At 32.2% G+C, this 22,309-nt stretch overlaps 1 long non-coding RNA gene across 2 annotated transcripts; it reads right to left on the reverse strand.

Moving 5' to 3' along the window:
- Positions 1-8,403: 8,403 nt before the first annotated feature.
- On the reverse strand, positions 8,404-12,139 carry LOC148600334 (uncharacterized). Of its 2 annotated transcripts, XR_015918243.1 has the most exons (4): positions 12,073-12,139; positions 10,831-11,020; positions 10,442-10,508; positions 8,404-8,566 (listed from the first exon to the last, which is right to left on the reverse strand). It is a non-coding gene; the product is annotated as an uncharacterized LOC148600334 (long non-coding RNA). The 2 variants fall into 2 exon arrangements; XR_015918244.1 differs by lacking the exon at positions 10,442-10,508.
- Positions 12,140-22,309: the final 10,170 nt, after the last annotated feature.

Consider the following 22,309-nt stretch of genomic DNA (forward strand, 5'->3'; position numbering starts at 1 on the left):
AAGCTATAACGACATAATTATCAAAAAAGCCGGCAAAAACAGCACCATAGTCTTAATGAACAGACAAGCATATTTAAAGGACGGTCATAGGTAGCTTGCTAATATTCACTATGACAAGTTACAAGGGAGCAACACTGCACAAATATCAAATGATGTGCTACAACTCGTCCAATATCTTCAATCTACCAACCAAATCGATAAAACTACTTATCAATTTTTATTCAATGGAACATTCAACAACACACGTGGAAAACTATATATACTACCAAAGATACACAAAATACCTGCCCACCTGGTTAATAATCTCGATGATAATAACATGAAATCAAATATTGATATTGTAGACAGACTAATTATCAACCGAATTAGTACCCCAACAGAACATGTTGGCAAAATTTTTGATTACTTTATATCACCGTGGTTAGGAAGCACTGAACTACTGAACTACTAAATATTCTGAAAAACACTATTGTGCCAGAAAATGCCATCCTGTACAGCTATGATGTTAGCTCAGTGTATATGAATATGAATGTCCGAGAACTCATTAACATACTTAACACAATATATGACAATCTACGCACAAATGACTACAATATGCCGATTATTAACAAAACAGAGTTCATGCAAATTGTTGAATAGTACTAACAACAAATGAGTTTCAATTTGCCAGCAATACATACATCCAACGCATAGGCTGCGCTATGGGAGAAAAACCAAAATTTCTTTTGTGGTAGGTCTTGGAGAATGTGAGATAGTTTTCCTAATGCCGACAAGATGTTTAAAAGAGGAATATTAAAGATAGTCCCGTATCAATGCAAATAAAACATAATTCGCCAGCTCATTAAAGACGTTCAGTCGCTGACTATGACGTAACGTCATCCAACAATAACATTTGAAGTAGGAAACGTCCAATAGCTAAACAAAATTATGCAGAAATGGTACACAAATGTGATTAACTTTCTTATTTGATCGGTGACCCCAACTTTTTAAAGAGTTTATAACATCAGCCAATGGATACCTTTTGATACCGCAAGTTTGAAAAAAATCTTAACTTGAGAAGTATTTTGGCGGGAACCAATAAAAAGTTCATTTTAGGTGGATAAAACTCACTGTATTTTGTTTGTAATGATTTATGAATGAAAAAGAGACAATTTCCAATCTACAGGTGTATGGTTTGTATCATTCGTAAAAATTTTGGCAAGATCAGAGACCTCTGAATTGAATTCGGAAAATGACAAAATCTCCCGATATTGCGAATTCTTTAACTGCTATATCTTTGTTTAAAGCACGGTGACCTATATTTTTAGAAGCTTATTTCAATGCCTTAATACTTGAAACCATTCCATTAAAATTTCACGACATCCCTAACGTCAGAACTAGTTAGTGTGATTTGGCTTTAATGTCGTCCTTTTTACTTTTATCCCAAAATCAGTCCCAAAGACAAACAATATAAAAATGTTATATTTAAAGGTTAAAGAACAAATGCATGTACAGTTCAAAACCAAAACTATTTTTTGATTTAATTTTGGAATAAATAAATTATTTTAATGATAAATTTTGTCAAATATATATAAATTTACAATAGAGCTTATGTTACTTGTACACATATTATTTTTTAGGTTTATATGTATATATCGATAATATTCAACTATTTCTGCTGTCTAACTATTTCTCATGCATGTTATGTTTTGTTCTGCATATGGCATTTGCAGTGAAACCTTGTACTTGTCACAAAGAAATGCTGTGCTTGCTTGTAGGCAATGTTTCCTCATCATTATTGACACTGGTTACAACTGTCAGGATTTACTCTGGCAATCTAGATTGTGATTTAAATTGTAATGAAAGACAATGGATATGTTTTAGTTAATCATTTTTCAATTTCCTTCAAAATGTTGAAATGTTTGGTATAAAAACAGCAAAGCAATTGAGTATATATATCATGTTACACTCCATTTAAGTCAAAAGGCGGAAAGTTTATATGACAGATTGCAAAGTCAGTGCAATAGACGGAAAGCTTGAAACATCCATAAATATCCTTATTTCGTACAGGAATTCCCCAATCGAAAGGGTTGGTTAAACTAACTTTGATTACGCTTCAAATATAATTAACTGGAGAGCAACACTATTAGGGCGAATTGGAGGGCCGACGAATATTTGGAGAAGATTTATTTTGTATGCTTTTTTTTCGAGTTATCGTGAGGTAGTTAATGTAAACGTTCAAAAAAGGGTAAACGTTTAAATTATAAAAAAAAATATGTAGATAGTAAATTATCTAAAAGACCTCGCGAGTTTTTGAAAACTATCATAAGTTTTATACAAATACACGTGTAGACAGTTTCACAGTATTCTCCTGTACCTACTACTTGAGGGCAAAAACTTCGTTAACATACAGACAAATCTTTTAATGAACAGGAAAACATTCTGCTATTTACTTTTGTTTGTATGGAACTGTATAATGTACCGTAATCTAGTACAAGTAAGATAAGTGATTGCTTATTAAATATTGAATACAAAGTGGTGTCATCAGATGTAAACAATTCAATTTTTTTAGATGATACGTTATATGATACGTATTTGCCAAATGTTCCCATTGATTTCATTTAAGCTTATGTTTTTCTTTCAAAGTAAATTTTATCGGACATTATCAAACACTGAGTTGATATATGAAGTTTCTGTTGCGATATTTACTCTGTTGATTTTGTTTTTGATTATAGAACCTCGTTTAAGGGAACACTTTGAAAGTGTAGAGTACGGAAGAAAGTGGGGAAAATTAGACATTTTGGAGGAGATAGAAAACAATAATTAATACGTATATAAGTGGTCTTAATTGGCCAATTTATGAAAGGAAAAGGGATTAAAATATGTAAGGATTATTAGTTTAAACAAATGTAACAGAAAAAATACACAAATAGATCAAGGTATGATGTATTGGTAAGTTTAAATACGGAACAAAATATAGTTGATTGAACATGTGAAGTCAAGTTCATGTAATAGTGTCTTAACCTTTCATTAGTATACGATGTCTGGAAGAGGAAAGCTACAACTGATTTTCAAAATGAGAAACGTCAATGATACATACACCCTGGCTCTAAGGGAGAACGTAATCAATTAAGGGATGTAAACAAATCATATCGAAACGAAAGTTTTTTTTTGTTTGATTTTGTTTTTGGGGCTTCTGTTTATTTTATTTATTTTTTTCTGTTCAGGTTTTTTTTGTAGAACCTCATGTCAGAAAGCGCTCACAAAAATAAAGAATATCGAAGATAGCAGGGGAAATCAACATTCTGTCTAATAAACTAATTGAAATGTTGGCATTAAAAAATTAGAACAATTTGCACATAATTCGACGAAAGGACTCTCATGCTGATATGACGGATAATGATTTTGACCAAAGTGGATTGCCTTTGTTTTTAAAATTAAGGATCATAACCTTTCACCTTTATAGTTTCTGGATGACAAAAAGATTGAACCGATTTACAAATTAAAATGTGAAACGTAATTGATACATACCTTTTCTGTAATCAAATTCCGGTTCTGAAAAAGAATGTAATCGACTAAGGGATGTGATCACATCATATAATTCTAAAACATTGATCAGTGTATAGTTTATATTCTATAGAATAATAATCAAAGTGATAGTTTCACATTCGGTGTTTAGGTCAATTTGTAGTGAGCACAGCACAAGTTGTAGCGAAGCTGAAGTGAAAGCTGAGTGCTCTATGGTAAAATGCACGCTCTGGTCAGAAGGATGCAACATGATGAGAAGAACAAATTGTCTCCAGAATTGTCCTTTCGTGAAAATGTACAATAACAATAAGTGTCCAGAAATTATTTTAAAACCTTGAAAATGCCTAGGACTTCTAAAATTCAATAGCAAAAAAAGGATTGGAAAAAGTGCAATGTTTCTTTTATGAGAATGTCACATGGCGATCAATGTCGTCCGTTTTACTTTCGTCCCAACAAAGTGAAAATGCCAGAATTAATGGTAAAAGAACAAATGCATTTACAGATCAAAACACAAATGAATATATTATTTCTTTCTAAAGTATAAAAGGAATTATCATAATGATATTTTTTTGTTAAATACATACATGAATGAATATACAGCAGAGTTTATGTTACTTGTATATATGGCTACACATTCAACGAAAGTTATATGTCAACGAATATTCAACTAGCCCTGCTATCTAAGCACTGCTCATGCATGTTATGTTTTGTTCTGCATGTGGTATTTACAGTGAAACCTTGTACTAGTCAAAAAAGAAATAATGTGCTCGTTTTCAGATAATGCTTACTAAATATTATTGGCAAACTGTCCTAGTTTTCTCTTGCAACCTAGGTTGTGCTTTAAATTACAATGAAAAAGAATGAATATGTTTTGGTTTCTGCTAAAATCTTAGTTCCCTTAATTACTTGACCCTTGACCCTTGATTAAAAGAACATCACGTCATTTATCATATATTTCTTGCTCTGGTGGTTAACATCATTTTTTCTCTAATTATTATGTTGTTTGCAGATAGATTTCCAATGTATCAGTATGTGAAATGAAATACGCTATACTATTCCGAGTCGTATAGATAAAATGCGTATCTGCACAATTAGTGCCTTGATGGTTCCAATTGCTGAAAAAAATGTGTTCATATAAAAGTGACAAATATATATCTGTAGCATTAACTTTTTTTGTTTTAAGAATTTCTTTGTTTTTTGTTTTGTTTTAGTAATTTTTATTATTTTTTTTTATTTTCGTACGAATCGGAATCTGATAAAAATAAGGCCAGTCCTCGTCATTTGACGGAATAGTCAACAATGCCACAAAAACGTCATCCTTGTCAAAGTACTGCATTTGTACATATGAATGTAGGATAACCCAAATTTCATTGATCCTTAACTTTTCATAAAGCACTTGTGGGGATGCAAATTTCTACAGGAAGAGCATATATTTTGATTGAAGATAGGAGATCTGGAGACTTTTCTCTTTTCACCATGATCTAGCCTAATCTGCAACTACTTTCATCAAAATAATGATACCAGTTCTTTTATGGAATTCATTGAACATTTGGTTATGAGTTATCAATTTTTAAAGGTTCTCATTTTAAATGTTTAGATCACTGGCGATGACATAAAACTTGAAGGCGTCAATTCTTGGAGGACAATGTAATAAATGCAACAAAACATAAGCGTTGTTTAAATAACTTAGAAAAAAATAACTTGAATATTACTATTAAAAACGCCTTTGTATTATGTTGGTTACTTTATGCTCTTTGTTGTGTCTGTTGTCCGTGTCTGGTCTTTGTCCCTGGATTACGTTCTTTTGATTTCCGCTAGAATTTTGGTTTCCTTGATTACTCTTTCAATAGTTTGAATGAATATCGTTTTATAGCACTATATCAGATGGGAATAATTTCTCTAAATTTTGTTTTTTTTTCCTCTGCCAAAGGAAGATGTGCAGAAAAAGACACGATGTCTTTTCGATCTACATACGCAATATCTTACGTATCTAAGGTCATTTCCGTCAATAGGTCTATATTTTAGAGAAAACCGTGTATTCATCTCCTCCATAAATCAGTCGATTCAAACAACACTTGCAAAGTGCCAATTTCTTACAACAGTCTTTACACTTTCATTGCAAATGTGCGACAATCGAATGATGAACTTAGACTGATTATATGGTTTGCAATTGTTTCTGGATAAGTGATACGAGTGAATTTAGTGTGTTCTTGGCGTGTATTAATCGTTACTATAAATTATATTGAGATAATAATTGATCATATTGACCTAACGATTTAATTTACTGATATAATTTTATTGACATAACAATTTAAGTAATCCAATATAATTATATTGATATAATGATTTAAGTAAACCGATATAATTATATCGAGACAACTATATTTGTATGTAAAGAGATAACGAAAAAAACGTAATAATGTGCTGCCAATATTTTTATTTATTTTTTTATTTTTTTATTTTATATAACAAAAAAAATACATTTTTTTCAATAAAAGTTGTTCCGCCCATTGTAATATAACTGTAATTTAATTAACAAAATATAATTTTATGCCTACATATTTTACATATATTTCAGAAATACATTCGCGAGCTAATTACAAAGCAAAAAGCTGACATTATGAGTTCTTTAAATGCCATAAAACTGTATATTTTCTGTGGCAAGGGTAATAAGTTATAACATATCCAATTATGCTCATCAGAAATGACTACATGACTAAAATATAATGCTGGTTTATTGTCTAATAAGACGATACTTATGAACAGGCAAACAATAAAAAACTTCTAACATTGAAAGAAGAAAGAACTTTTCGTCAGCTACATGTATGAACACTAAACCCATTGTAGGTTCATGGTGTCTACTCTTAAAAGCTACATGTGTATTAATATTATAAATATTGCCAAATAAGATCACATTGATTAATAAAAGCAACAGAACACAGACTTTAAATTTGTAATCTGTATAACCTTTTCTGAATATCATTAGTTTGAAATTGTTAGTGTCAAAATATTTTTGTCTAGTTTGAGGTATTAGTCAAAAGGTAAGGAAAAAACTCTTAAAATGGTATCATTTTCAATTTCGCCAAAGCCTATCAAGCTTTCATTTGAAACAGAATGAAATCAGTCTAAGTTACTTTGATGCTTATTCATATAGGATCTAACTCGCTTAAGAAATAAATCACGAAAACTCCCGCTAATCATTGTTTTAGCACGGGCTGACCATTTATGCCTCAGCCCGTGGTAGAACAATGATTAACTGGAGTTTCTATGATTTATTTCGATTCTAAAATGACAATTACGGTCATAATATACATTTTCGTGACATATTACGGTACCTTAGACCCTTCAGGTTTGTCCATATGCTGCTGTTCACTTTACGCTATATTAGTTGAAATGATCGCTGGTCTGGTGAAACTTAATGCTTTGTATTATTTATAATGAAGGAAAGGGCGAGTTAAGTAATACGGTGTCAGATTTGGCAATAGTTGTTTTGCATTATAAGGTCAATTGTTCACACATGGTCAGGTACAACGTTCCGTCCGTTGACGATTGTTATTGTTTGTTCTCATACATAATGGTGCACGTGGCGAGTGCTACCTTCTACGTGTGTATGTGATTTTTACAGAATACAGTATAACGTTTCTATAATATAAGGTTTAATATGTTTATCAAATATGAATTTGACGTTCATGTACGCTAATAAAATGAATGAAAACAGCTGATACACATCGGAATGTTATGTGTATTTGTTTACATGATTAAAGGTAGGTAGTAATTTACACACACACAAGTCACAAGCATTAGTCGCGTGCTACTCATATAGCAGTATAAATCAACCACAGTTATGGTGTAGTCTCCAAGCCATTTAATGACGTCATATCAGAATTGTAGTGATGGGACGGCCGAGCAGGACATATTAACCATACAGTTAACCATACCGGAGTATCTGATGTCATTTTTTATTTACGCAGGTGTTCATTGAACAATCATTTAAGTACTTGTGGATGTTCTGTTTTTCTTTTTATGTAATTGCATTTTTTATTTTGTCTACATTGTGCATTGTGCATGTGGAATGTCTTTATTTCCGTTTTTACACTCTGTTATATACTTTGATTTTGAAGTTTCTAATTGTCCTTATGTTTTGGTGCTTTGTTATTTTTGCCGATGTTTTATAGAAACAATTGGCCTGTAACGGATTTCGTTTTATTATGTAACCCATTGACTCCTGTCTAAGAAATCGGCTTAGAAGTTGGAATTTATGGTAAGGCGTTTAAGTGGTCTTGACGCATTTACTGCTAGTGTTGATAGTTATTGATAGCATGTCAAATTGTATGGATTACCAAAGCCTATCTTGGAATGTCATAATGTGACAAGTACATATAAAACGAAATGTTGTCAAAACATTCCATATAAAGTTACCTACTAATGGATTTGAATAACCCTGTAATTTTCACTGCCATTTCTAATGTATTTCTACGACGTCAATTCGATAAATCTCGTTTTCTTTTTCTGCATTCAAAATGAAATTGCTAATTTTTGCAGCAAAATTATTTACTTGTGTTTTTTATCGTACGCTAACTAAAACTACACTGGTAAAAATGCTGCACATGTATTTCATATCGTGTCACATACATTTGATACCTGTGTGAAAAACACATGTGAAACACATAAATCACACATGTTATCATGCGTTTAACATGCGTTTTTTCGTGTGTGAAAGAATACTAATATGACAAATGCGTAATAATTTCATGTGAAAAGATGGTGCATGTACATATACTATGTATTTTCAAAATGTTTTCCTTGTCCAGCTTACATGATGGTTGGTCATGAATCATGGTTCTCAAGTGCAGCAACATTGTATGATATATTTTATTTTATTTTAGCTTCATTTTTATTCATTATTGCATGATGCAGGTGCTTCGTCAGGAACAATACATAAAGAGGAACATGCTTTGCCCATCGATTAATGGATTAAATAAATTCAGGTTTTACCATTAGGATTCTTTATTTTACTTTATATCTGCTTCCCTGTTGTTCATCATACCACATCCATTCCCTGTATAAATAAACACAGACAATTTATAATTAATCCCCAAAACGAACCATCATACAGAACATTTTAAAACTTGTTTTTTGTTGTGATTAGATGTTTGATAGGGCATTTATGATTATTACCAGAATGAAAGTTGTTAAAGAATTTGAAATTTGCTATTAAAACTAAGAAACAATCAATTCATACAAAAAATGAAGAAAATGCTTATTTCAGGGAATGGTGGAAAGCAAGAAAATGTTGATTGTCCCACTAATTTAATCCTGGTTTTAGTCATCAGCACACTCCCTCCCCAAATATTATCCTCCGACGTATATATTATCGGAGCCTTTTTCAGTGTTAGCCTATATTTGTACCCCGCTGGGTCAAGGTTTTTGTGACTCAATTATTTTAGCGTCTAAACCTTCCTGGGACAGCATATGTGAACAAACTAAATATAATATTTTTCAAATGAAACGTTTCAAATTTGGTGTCCTTCGATAGATATATCTGATCGATTCAGGAGCTTAGATTTTTCTTGAAAAGGGGGGGGTGACAATAACTGTGAAATTGTAAAACCGAGAATTTTCAGAATTACAAAATTTCTTCTGTATAACACGTTGTATGCTTTCTTTCAGAGTACCGTAGATTAAACAAGCTTTTGTGTGATACTGTACATTAATATAGTACCTTAGCTTCCAAATGAGCCCAAGTTATCAATATTTGAGCTTTTCCAAGATATGCTGGGTGGGATAGGGGTAACTGTTTTTATTTTACCCTAAAACTCTAAGTGGTACCGCACCATTCTCTGGTACCACTGTATAGTTGAGTAAATGGGCTACATATTGATACCTATTTTTGTCAGTTTACTTTGTTTTGTAGGAGAAAGAAATTCAAAGAATGAAAAAATGTAAAAATAATTGATTTGTGCTCCAACGAGGTATAATTAGTGGCCAAAAAATACAAAAATGCTTCATTTTATTTTTTTGGGGACAAAAATATTCGTAAATTGCAGGTATAAGGGTACCTGAAATGATACTTCGGTTGACGAGTAGGCATGCATGGGGTTATCTCAACCCTTGTACTAATATGCTAATATGCATACACAAAATGACAGCAAAATCGCATCTCAGACATAAATCGGTATTGCAAAATAATTAATTTGACCTTGAGAATAAAATTCAAGGTTTCAGATCATCAACCATGGTATGTGACACATAATCTGGAACTGTGAAATGTTGGGGAATCGCCATTCTATTTTAGCTCATTGATTTCAACCACCCGATGTCATACCGCAGGGCACAAAGCACATGATATTTTCAGAGCTATCAGAGATAATATCCCGCTTTTAGGAGATACATCTTTTTTTTCGTGTTTAACTTCAGATATAAGATCCATTATAACAAAGTACTGTGTATAGCTTGATGTAATGATATTCGAAATCTTTTAAAACAAAGTCTTACAACTCAGAAATTGTCAATCCAATTATATAAAAAATAATAACAAGATGCTGCATGCTAGGTCGTGCTAAATTTCCCCGGTAAACTATTTTTGTCAAACCTAAGAAAGGGAGATTCTTACATGGTACAGATCATCATGTCAAGGCAATATATACCAATTATCTAAACATTCACACCTTTACAAGCTGAGAAATCTGTTACGGAAATTTCCCAAATGCACCGCCAAAAAATAACTTAGTCGATCGGTCAAGATGAAGTAGATGAGAGGGGATTCTGAAATAAAGTGTTTTTTTATACAGGCTTTATCACGTGGTATCTAAAGTCGAGCCCTGAGGGCATTTTAACAAAAGTTTGAAGTATATTGACCGAGGGGTTCTCAAGTTGCGGTGTGACATGTTAACATGGATGGAAGGACAGACATAAAAGTCAATAGGAAGCTTACATGAATGGAAATAAACAATTCACCAAAGTTTCATGGACATTTGCTGCCAGAGTTTGTGAGTCATGGTCTGAAAACAGAAAATTGTCAAAAGTGTAATAATGCATGGGTCTAAATCAACCTGTGCAAGTTATCATGATAGAAAAGCCAAAGTAAAGCAGAGCTTGCCTGCCTGGCTACCTTTTTTTTCTGTTCAACATCCCATAAGGGTAATTAGTGCGGTAACCTTCACTCCAGGTAAGTTCAGTTTTGGTAAAACGTATTTGTTTAAACAGTTGGGGTGTTTTTTAATTCAACCCCTAAAAACATGCAGTACACTGTTCATAGACTATTGTTTACCAACAAATCCTTTTCCTTACACGTTTAAACTATACATGTACATGTGTACTTACTGAGAAAAGTATGCTAAGAAATTCTGTAGATGCTTTCTGTGTCTATATCTCTATGATATTAATGCCCTTTTTGAGTGTAAATATCAATGCATCTTTTTTCTTCTTATTAGTTAAGCAAGTCAGGTGACTGTATATATTTCTATGTAGCACAGTATAATATGATATGTGAACTTTCCTTGTTTTCTTCTCCCTAGATAGATAAAACATAAACCACAAGGAATCATGTCCAAATGGCAAATCAGACATAGACTACTACATGAATATATAGATTTCTTCATGAATAAGTTATGATGATTGTGGAAATAAAAAATATTATTTTTATTGTAAATCTTTCAGAAAAAGCAATATAAAAATAGGAATACATGCAGAATATAGATTGTACATCTTTATACAAAGAAAATCTATATTGTGTAGCCATTGGCAAGAGAAGCTCCTGCAAACATCATTTTGTGTGATATAGTTCGCACATTCATGAGAAGGGATTTATTGATCCTCATTTAACCTTGCCTTTTGAGAAAATGTTAATGGCTAACTACATGGATCTTTATGATGTCATTTAAAGCCGGAAGAAGTAAATACGCTTTATGACATTTGTATTTTGCAGTGAAGGCACACGTCAATAACAACAGGAAGACGCTGGCCTTGGTTTAGAGAAATATGAAGAGTATACTAAAATTCAACACCGTTCAAGTTAGCTTGAATTAGACTTGCGTCCAGAACTTGCAATCAAAGACCTCGCTTGTCACAAAAAAAAACAAACCAAAACAAAAAACAAACCAAAAAACAAAAAAAAAAAAAAACAGCTTCAATCCTGCGAACAAAAAAAGAGGCAAATACACTCAGTATGGTTTGTGGCGTCCGAGTAAGGATTGATACCAATGGTTTATAACATATTGTAAGACGGTAGAAAATTTATATTTAATAGCAAGTATAAGTCCTGCATACAATGTTTAAGAGTCAATTAGATACCGAAAAACAAAACTATAAACAACAAAAAAGAAATATCATGCACTCATATCAATATTGTAAACGTCGGTATGCTGTATAAATATTTCAAGGAGTAACGACTCGTTAGCAGCATTGTAATCAAAAACGTCTATTATATAACAATCAAACCAAAATTTGTATACACGACGTTCGCAAAAGAAAACGTGAAGGGGTTTACAGGTTAAATCAAATTAGCCAGGTTACATATTTTGGGAGCATGCCCTTGTGTTCGATAAGGTCTGTCTAAAAACTTACCTTTGTTCTTTCCGCTTTGAAGTTTAAACCAATGCTTATTCAAAATGGATCGTTAAGGAAAATACCTGAAAAAACATCAAAATTTTCTCGCTGAAAGAAATCTATAAATAGAACTTTTTTATACCTTGTAAGTAAAAGTTTATAATTTGTCGTAATAAAAAAGCTAGAATCTATAAAAAAAAATCATTTGTCGACCCTCTATGTTATATTGAACTATAAACAATATGAAGAAGGTATTTGCCTTATATTTAAGCGAAGCTGTTAGTAGGTTCCCTTCTAATATATAATGTCCGAGCAGTTCCGATCATTAAATAACATGTAGGTCTTTGAAACGTTTTGGTAAGCATGTGTTTTACTACATGTCAAAGATTCAATGATAGATAGAGATGCAGTGTTTTTGCTTTGTCAAAAGTTTCTCAAGTGGTCAGTATGGAAAAAAATAGACCGAATTTCTATACATTATAAAGCGAGCTTAGCACGCGTATTATCTTGTTTTGTGAATTTGAAAACACTTTTAAGAACCTTTTTTATGCTCTTCAGTGATGTGCGCTAGTCCATTAACTTAACCACTACCATCTCCACCTTTAATAGAGATGGGTGTAACTAAATGATGATTGTATAACGTTGTAAAAGTGGTCGAAATTGCGTTACCAATTTTCTCAACAATATCGTTTGCAACATGATTGTGTACGTGAGTGAGTAAAATCCGGAAAGCGTCAAGTTCGACAGGATGTCAATCACGTGAAACGTTAAATCTAAGTGAAAATATCATGTATTATCTTTGAAATATGCATTTTGTCTGTCTACATGTCTTTTGGCTTGATTCAGGATAGAAATATTGAAATTAATAAGTAGTTTTTCATCCTGCATTCAAACTGGTTAAAAATGAATGTACGGTGTGATAAGACAATATAAAAACTACATCTAGACTGAAGGTTAGATCTTTGTAGTTATACCACCGTGGACAAATGTGTAGCATTAATCTGATATCTATCGTTATCTCTTTTATTCTTCTTCTTTTCCAAAACAGATGTTTATAATACTATGAACCAAAAGGTAAAAATAGACGCCTTTCATTAAATATCAATTGCCCTTACCCAAGGGGAAATATAATGCATGTAGTACGAACTCATGCTTGTATGTATATGCACATTTGGGACAGTATTGTACTTTTTGCAGTGGGCTATTTGTCAATGTAATACGTGTAGTTATTAGTCTCCTTATTAGATATAATATACAGTCGACTGATATTAATCGCCAGATTCAATTGTGAATATTGTATTGAAATGTATTGAAATACAAACTAAAGTCGAACTCTTTGATTGGATTTTAATTGATTTGTTATGTAGCCAAGTAAAGAATGTTGCTTTATACCTGCATGCTTCACCTTTTGCTTTATTTCAGATCGAATCGTTTAAAAACTTGAAAGAAGCAGATTACCGCTATAACCTTGGTTCCCTTGATTACTCTTACCAAACAATTAACCAAATCAAAAATGATTATTTTTTTTAAGATTTTCATTGAATTTAGGTTTTCACTGATTGAAGTGCTGTAAACAGTCTAGTGATTTTGTGATTCAGTTTACAAATTTGTTTCAAAAGTTGCTGAAAATTCAAACGTTTCATCTACTTGTCTGTTGCGTGATTAAAGATAAAATTTTAAAAGCTTCTAATCAACCAAATCAATTGAATAATGAATGACCGTTTTAAAAGGGGGGTACAGGAAACAAAAGACATTGGCTTTATTCCAGGTAGAAATCATGACGCAGCTTTTATCAATTTTTTTCAACTAATTCATTGCAAATGGGGATATATGTAAACCTTGAACGTCAGATTGTTTACCATAATAAAAATATCGTGTTGTTATAAAAAGAAAGTCAAACATATATTTTTTTCCGGTAGAGGTTCTTTTTTAGGCAAAATATATGATGGACTCAATTATATGCTTGATAGAGTAATATGCAGAATATATCTACATAATGAAAGCAGAAAGCTTATAGATATTTATGTGACATTATTTTGAATCATTCTGTGTTCGGCAAATTTCTTTCTTTTATATAAGGCATCATAATTTATTGCTAGGTAACCTATATATATTCAATACTTTACTAATATGATTTTAGCCATTAAGTTCGGTTATTGGAAATTTAATACTAGTTGCATGGATACCAAATTGGTATACCTGCATGTGACTGTTCAGTCATGCGCCAAAACCAGTATAAAAGAGATGGACATACACAACATTACTACCAATAATGTTGTTTAGTTCGACAATGTTTATTGCATATATATCGCAATAAACGCATGTGAAAATTAAATTAACAAGGAAATCAATATCTAGAACTCAACAACGAGTGGAAGTTTTAATTAAGGAAACATGAAAGCTGCATCCAAACAGAACGGCGGAATTTTATACCACTATATTTAACTGTCACATCATAAACCAGTATAAAAAGAAACAGTAAGCCTTTTCCCAGATATCAACTCCAATACTTCAAGGGCATTCGAAGTAATGCCTGTATTTTTATGTACATAAATTAGAATCACGAAGAATGGATTATTTCACATAACAAGTTAAGACGTCGGTTTTAACAGGTAGCCGACTAAACGTGTATTCAGTTCTGCTGATAAAGAACAAAAACGTTGGGTCGTGTCCGTTTACTTGATTTCAGATAGCTATTAAAAAGATGTACATTTTGTAGTCAACCAGATCAACTGAGTATTGGATGGAATGAGGAGCACAGAAAAACAAACTTCAAACAGAACGTCTAAATTTCATTACGTTGTAAAATTGTCTCCCTTAATCGCATATAAACATTTGAGTCTCAAAATATAGCCATAGTACACAAACGCACACACAAACAAAAACAAATAAACAAAAACAAATACAAAAGCAAACAAAACAAAACAAAAAAACGGAAAAACAAAAAACAAACAAAACAAAACAAAAAAAAAACACACAAAAAAAAACAAATGGGAATAACAGAATAAGATATAATGCTACGGTAGTGTCAGCATGTCTTGCTCCGCCAGCTGTAACCGTCACATATTGCAAGTGATATTTATCAAGCAGTGGTGTTGCAAATGTAGTTTCCCGACTTTAGTTACAGACGCTCCCTTTTAAAACAACGGAGCGATAAAATTTTTGACGATTACACTGTATCATGATGTAAATACAGGAACAAATAGAAATGGCGAAACATTACCCTAAATAGATCAAGCAAGTTAACCAAAAGTTAAGAGTAGTACTTCCCAAAGGACAAAAAGAGCGTTTCCTGCATTCCCTTTCAGTAAACTTTTGTAACTCTAGATATCTGTACTGATAAAGAATCAACATAGTATAATATTACTTCATTTGATGGTGTTCTTATAATCATTATCATAAATATTCTTTGTCATCACGCAATCACATAAGAATTCATTGCTTTACCAAAGCGTGAATATATTGCGGATCAAATACCAGGTTATTGTTATAATGTCTTTTTTGGTAGATCGAGCATTAGTACCAATATAAATTATTTCTCTAGATTATAGAATAATCAAAGTTATGCTTACAAGATAGAGTGACAAAATAACTCGGTGTTGTATTAATTTGTCCGATTTTGGGTGGCTTGCCTACGTGAATAAAGATCTGGCTCAACTTGTGTAATTGATACAAAGGCTGGTGTCCGCGATTGTTTAATGGTGAATTAATATCTCCAATAGGATGTTACACACACCATAAGAAACCAATCAATTAATAAAACAACAAATAAAACCTGTAGATAAGAAACCAGTACAGTAAATACAAAATCCGAAAAAGTACATCGAAGAGTAAATTGTCTCATCCCAGTAGTGACATTTTTCTAATTGGAACTGTGTTAAATCCAGTAACCTTCCAATTCTTTGATTTATCAATCTTGTTAAACAATGAATCAACTGATGATGTCTTCTATCAAATTTGAGATACAAAATAAAACATTTCAATGTACATTTGTTTATTATATGGTTCACTTTATGTCAGACAGCAACGTGCACAAAATCAGAATGTAGCACTACTTCTTCAATTTTAACAAATCATGAAAATTATATTTAACCGGAATGTACGGAATTTATACAGTTATATTTTAAGATAGACTAAGAGTAAGGGACCAAATTCTTTCAAATCTTTGGAACGTTTGTATTCAGGATTTGACATCAATCTCATGTAAGCATCAGAGTAATTTGAAAAGATTTAATTCTGTTTCAAACGAAAGCTTGATAGGTTTTAGTGAAATTGAATATATGCATACATATCACTGATTTCAAGAGTTATATGAAAAAGAAAATGGACGTGTGTTTTTTCTACTATAAACAGCCGTATATCGTACTGTACAACAATGATTCAAAAAACTAAAACTATGCACCAGCTGTAATGATTTTGAATTAAGTACGATGTCATGCAAGAATGTATATCTACATGTAGGAGAATAGTGTAACCTTAAACAGAAGACTATTTGGCACAACATGTGTGAACATTTTAACCCCTTTTAAATGGACTCCAGAGAACAGTTAATACGATTCCGTTGACCTTTTAAAAAAAGAAATATTTACTTTCATTCATTATCTCTACTTATGGGTATTCAAATCTACTAAAGTACAATACTTTATTATTATTTGTTTATAATTAAAATGTTTTGTTAGGTAGTCAAATCTATTCAAAGTTGTTAAGGAAGAACTAGAACATTGTTGCCTCTAATTATAGGTATTTAAATCCATTGAAAACGTTGTATCGCGGCATTAAATTAGTTGTATTTCTAATAACTATAATGAAGCTCTTTATTTCGTAATCAACACAATCATTTGATAAGTGTATGGAAGAATAATTAAGGAAACCAAGGTTATAACGGTAATCTAAAGAATGTAATCCAGGGACAAAGACCAGACATGGAAAACAGACATACACAACAAAGAACATAGAGTTACCAAAATAATACATGCAAAAGTAACAAAAGCAAATAAGCAACACGGACGCCACAAAAAAACTGAGAGCATGGACCATGTGCACCGCTAGGGTAAGCGTCCTCTGCTTTTCTAGAAACCCTCGGAGTTGCTCATAAAAAGTCCGGAGTAGACGAAAGAGGAAATGAAAACCATGACACATTGAACAAATCAGTTTTCATGGCGCAGATGGATACACCGTAGCGATTCACGAGTTCATGATGACGGCCATAAAACTTTTGAAGTGATGACTTCAATCTTGTAGCAACATAACCCTGCTATATTAGCCTACTTGTTATTTGAAACTGAAAAAATGAAGTACTAGCACTATAAAACTACAATAAAACGTGAGTGTAAGCATTTCTTGCTCTGCCAGTGAAACCTTTCATTCAGCTAGTGATTAAAATCTGACAAATGTCTAATACAAACAATGAAACTGTCCGACTCAATCACAAATGTGTCTCAACAATAAAAAACACCGGAGATTTACACTATTGTAATATTATGTAATTCAACAAATGTATCATTATATAAATAAAGCAATCAATAATAAAATTGGTGAAACATAATTCGAAAAATGAAGTTTTGATAATCAATAATTCAAGTAAACAAAAACGGGGATTTTGGACTGAATGAAATCACGTGTTCATAAATGAAATAAAGTGGTCGTTGCATAAAATTTGATAATATTTTAAGTAAAGTGTAAAGTAAAGTTATTCTCCTACTGTTTTTAGTACATAATTGTGGATCAGACTTTTCAGTGTTCAAGAATGGAGCTAAATCAAACAACAAGATTTCTTGAACTACACATGCAAATATTTTTCACGTGAAATTCATGTTAATCGAGCTTCACATGAAATTCATGTGAAATTCACTAAACACGAATTTCATATGAACATTCCATGTGAATTTCACGTGAAGGCTCCATTCACCCGAATTTCACGTGAACTCTCTTACTTAGTTTATTTGCTCAATTTAGGTGAAAATCATAAGAAATTCGTGTGTAAATCATGTGGAATAATTTTGCCTGTGTATTGAGAATATCTGTTTATGTTTTCTTCTTTCGTTCTGTCTGTGTTTGCTTTTTTCTATATTTACATATCAATAGTGTAAGGGTTTTGGCCAATTGTTAAATCATAATATAGGTTACATGAGCAATGTAAACAAATAAAAAAAACATACTGGTAGAATCGAAGACCTGTCGGGTCTGTTATGAATTCGTATTCATGTGGTATTTCCCAATCATAACTTTTAAATTATCACATGACTCATTGTTAGTTTAAACGTAACAAAATTTCAATGTCAAATGGAATAGATAAATGATCTGTTGACGTTACCCTACTGAATAGTTTAATCTATTGAGATCAATTTCCTATATATTCCATTGTTTGAACTTTAAGGGGTTTTGATATGTAGAAACCAAACTTTAGATTTAATTTGATATAGGAATATATTAGTACGTGGGCTGAGATACCCCCCGTGCACCCCCTCCACTCATCAACCAAAATATGAATTTCAGGTACCCTTATATCTCCTATTTACGAATTTTTTTGTCGCCACAAAATAAACTGAATCATTTTTGTATTTTTGGCTACTGTTTATATCTCAATGAGGCAAAAAATAATTTTTACAGTATTATCATGTAGCCCAATGTCTCAGTTTTACGATTTTCGTATTCAGAATATATCAAGAAATGTAAAAAGTGGGATTTCCGATTTTTAGGTCAAAAGACATATAAATTCGACTCTACAGGTTATTACATTACTAAAACGTCTGATATTTGGTATCATTCGATAGTTAATTCAATTTTCTACATAAATGAACCACAAAAAAACAATTTTCAAAAATGACGTTTCAAAAATATTTCCCCTACCCCAAGGACATTGGTCTCTGTCAAACATGTTTCTCATTCATAGCATAGGGAAATTGAAGAACTCATACTTTAGGCATTCATAATTGGATTGTCTTGTTCCACAATCATTGGAATGTTGTCACAAATAACCGTGGCCTAACTAACTGGAATGATGTATCACAGATTGCTATGTTCCACACTCACTTGAATGCTTTGTCACAGATTGGTTTGATTCACAAATATTTGAATAAAGTATCACAATTGCCGTGTTTTGTGTCACAGATTGCCTAATATTACACTCACTAGAATGCTGTGTCACAAATTACCGTGCTCCACACTCACTGGAATTATGTGTTACAGATTGCCATGTTTCACAATCAGTTGACTGCTATGTCACAGATTGCCTGTTTCACAAACATCGGAGTGCTGTCACAGATTGTCTTATATGACACTCACTAGAATGCTGTCACAAATTACCGTGTTCCACACCCACTGAAATGCTGTCTTACAGATTGCCTTGATTCACAATCATTGAAATGCTGTGCCACAGATTGCCGCGTTCCAAACTCACTTTAATGTTTGTCAGAGATTGCTTTGTTCCACATTTTTTTAATGCAGGGTCACACATTGTAGGGTATAATGGTTAGAACTCCTCCCTTTTTTTCAAATTTTGATAATTTTGTCTTCTTAATCTAATAGGTTTCCCTTTATTCTGTTCCTTGTACCAATTGTTAGGTACAGACCATTTTTGTACTGATGAGGGAAGGCTTGCTTTGTTATAACAAGAATAAGATTACTCTTCATTTTAGCCATCAGTCATCGATTGATAAAAATATATTAATATTGTTTAATATTTCCACCATCCCTTAACAATGTAGATATTCAAATACATTTTTTAACTATGGCTGCTGCTGAAAAAAGAAAAAAAGAAATAATTTCCGTGCGTCGGCAAAAATTAAGTTTTTAACTCCGAGGCCCTTTAAAAAAGAAAATGGTCTATGTCTTACTTTCATATTAAGCAAACGCTTTTTATCCTTGATACAGATTTCAATTTTAATAGATATTAGACAGGAAAAGAACTTGACCAAAATCGGCTAAGTGCTTGTTTTACCCTTTATTCCTCAATAAGCAAAACCCCCATATTTAATCCAAGCCTTTCTTTTGAGACGGAGTATGTCACCTTGAGGTACAATTCATAAGATCCATTCATCTTTACTCGAGCTATAATCTGCAAAACAGGAAAATGTTTGATTCTGGTCCCTCATTCACAATCAATTCAAGTGAAAACCCCTAAAAGTAATCCTGGGCATTCATTTGTGGTTTAATTTCATAAATATCCATACACTAATACTCAAGTTATTATTCAGACATGAAATATCTACAGACGACGTCAATGACGAATCTGACGAGAACATGATACTATTATTCCACCGCAGACATAAATGACGAAACTGACGATAGCATGATACCATTATTGCACCGCAGACAACAATGACGAAACTGACGACAGCATTATGCCATTATTCGACCACAAATTCTTAGTAACCTATTTGTATCCCGTTTGAATCTTAAGTAGCAGTTCGCCTAAGAATCATGTAATTTTCAGAGAGTGATTTATTGATGTCAGATATTTTATCCAAATTGACTTTAAATCAGTTGGATATATAAGAAAAAACAATGAATAAAATGAAAAAATGAAAAATGTTTTCACCGTTACCATAGCAACATGTGAATCAATGGATTAAAAACACCATATATATAAAAGGGCCAATGAAATCAAGTGTGCCATGGGTGGTGGAAATCCTAATAGAACAAATGAAGACATGCTTTTGGAAGTATTTTCTTTTTATATGAGAAATAAACTAACACAAAAGTTGGATCCTGAGAACCAAAATGATGAGGAGGATGTTCCATTTTTAGACTGTTCGTTTACAGCTTGTGATATTCAATATCAATAATTGATGCATCCCAACAACAGCTTTTTATAAGTGGTAAAAAGTCTATAGAAAACCTCATTCAGAGAGTAACAAATCAGGGGAAAATATGCAAGAGCAATTTATTTGTCAAATCAACTGATATAAAAGAACGTGTTGGAGTTTGTAAACTTAGATGTGAAGACAAACAATATGATCTACTTTGGTCTTCTTCATCCTACCTTGGTGACAAATTTCTTTGTAACCTTCGGATGGCTCACGGATTTTATGTCTATGGTATTTTACCAAACCAGTATTTAAGATTCTGTCAGGCCTCAAATATTGGATGGATTAGCGAAATTACCCTAAATGGAATATTTCAAAAAATTCACCGGTGGTAGAAGGTTTAGTAAATGAGTAATGTAAAACAGCACTTCTCGAGGAAATTGCTTCATATGAAGAACTTCAAGACGGCATTGACATTGTTACTGATGCTAGCCATGGAACTAGGAAGAACTCCATGTTTACTGATGTTGTATGTCTTGGTTCTAAAACTCACAAAGTGTTACATGTCGAAACTATTTCTAAAGTTGATTGTCCAAGTGCACAGAAACACGAACTGATTGGAACAGAAAGAATATACAAGTATTTTAACAATTTACACGATGAGTATGAAGTAAAAATCCGTGTTCATTGTCATGACAGAAATACAAGTGTGAACAAATTCATAAGGAGCAATGGAATGGATACTAAATCTACAAATGATACTTGGCATGCAACAAAAAACATTGCAAAGAAAATTAAATCAATTTGCACAGGGCCAAAGTACAAAGAGGGACAAACTTGGCATCCTGAGTTACCAGATGAAAGTGCCAGTATCAAGACTCACATTTACTGGGCAATGAAACATTGTAATCAAGATCCTACAAAACTTAAATTAAGTATACTGAATATTGTAGAACATTATAAAAATAATCATGAACACTGCAGTGAATTATCAAGATGTAAAACAGAACTGAAGTGTGAGCCATCAAAAGATGTGATTTCTGTTCCAAAGGCAGAAATGTTACTTGGACTAGCTTTAATGAACACTCAAGTGTATAAATCACCTGTAGATTATATTCAATGTATGGACAGTTATTATGTTGAAAGCTTCAACAATGCTATATTGCAGTATCATGACAAAAGGATAAACTTTTCCAAGCAAGTACTACGACTAATCTAGCTATCTTAGATTGGTATGAACACATGAATAGGGATGCAATATCAACAAAAACTGTGCAAGATGCTAAAAAGACAGACATATAACATGTGGTCAGAAATATGGTGTAAACTAGTTAAAGCATATCTAGATTAATAAAATTGGAAAGGCATAATTCATTTTTCAATTGAAAAGGTGATTAAGAACTATTTCTTGGTGTAGCAAACAATAATTAACTCTAAAAGTCGTCTGCATATAGTTACCTAGATAACCTCACATGCATTTGTTTTTATTTTACACACAGCTGTTTGTT

This window comes from Perna viridis, chromosome 13 (genome assembly GCF_037379345.1).
Source record: "Perna viridis isolate PV_CMFRI_1.1 ecotype Kerala chromosome 13, ASM3737934v1, whole genome shotgun sequence".
Taxonomy (NCBI): Eukaryota; Metazoa; Mollusca; class Bivalvia; order Mytilida; family Mytilidae; genus Perna; species Perna viridis.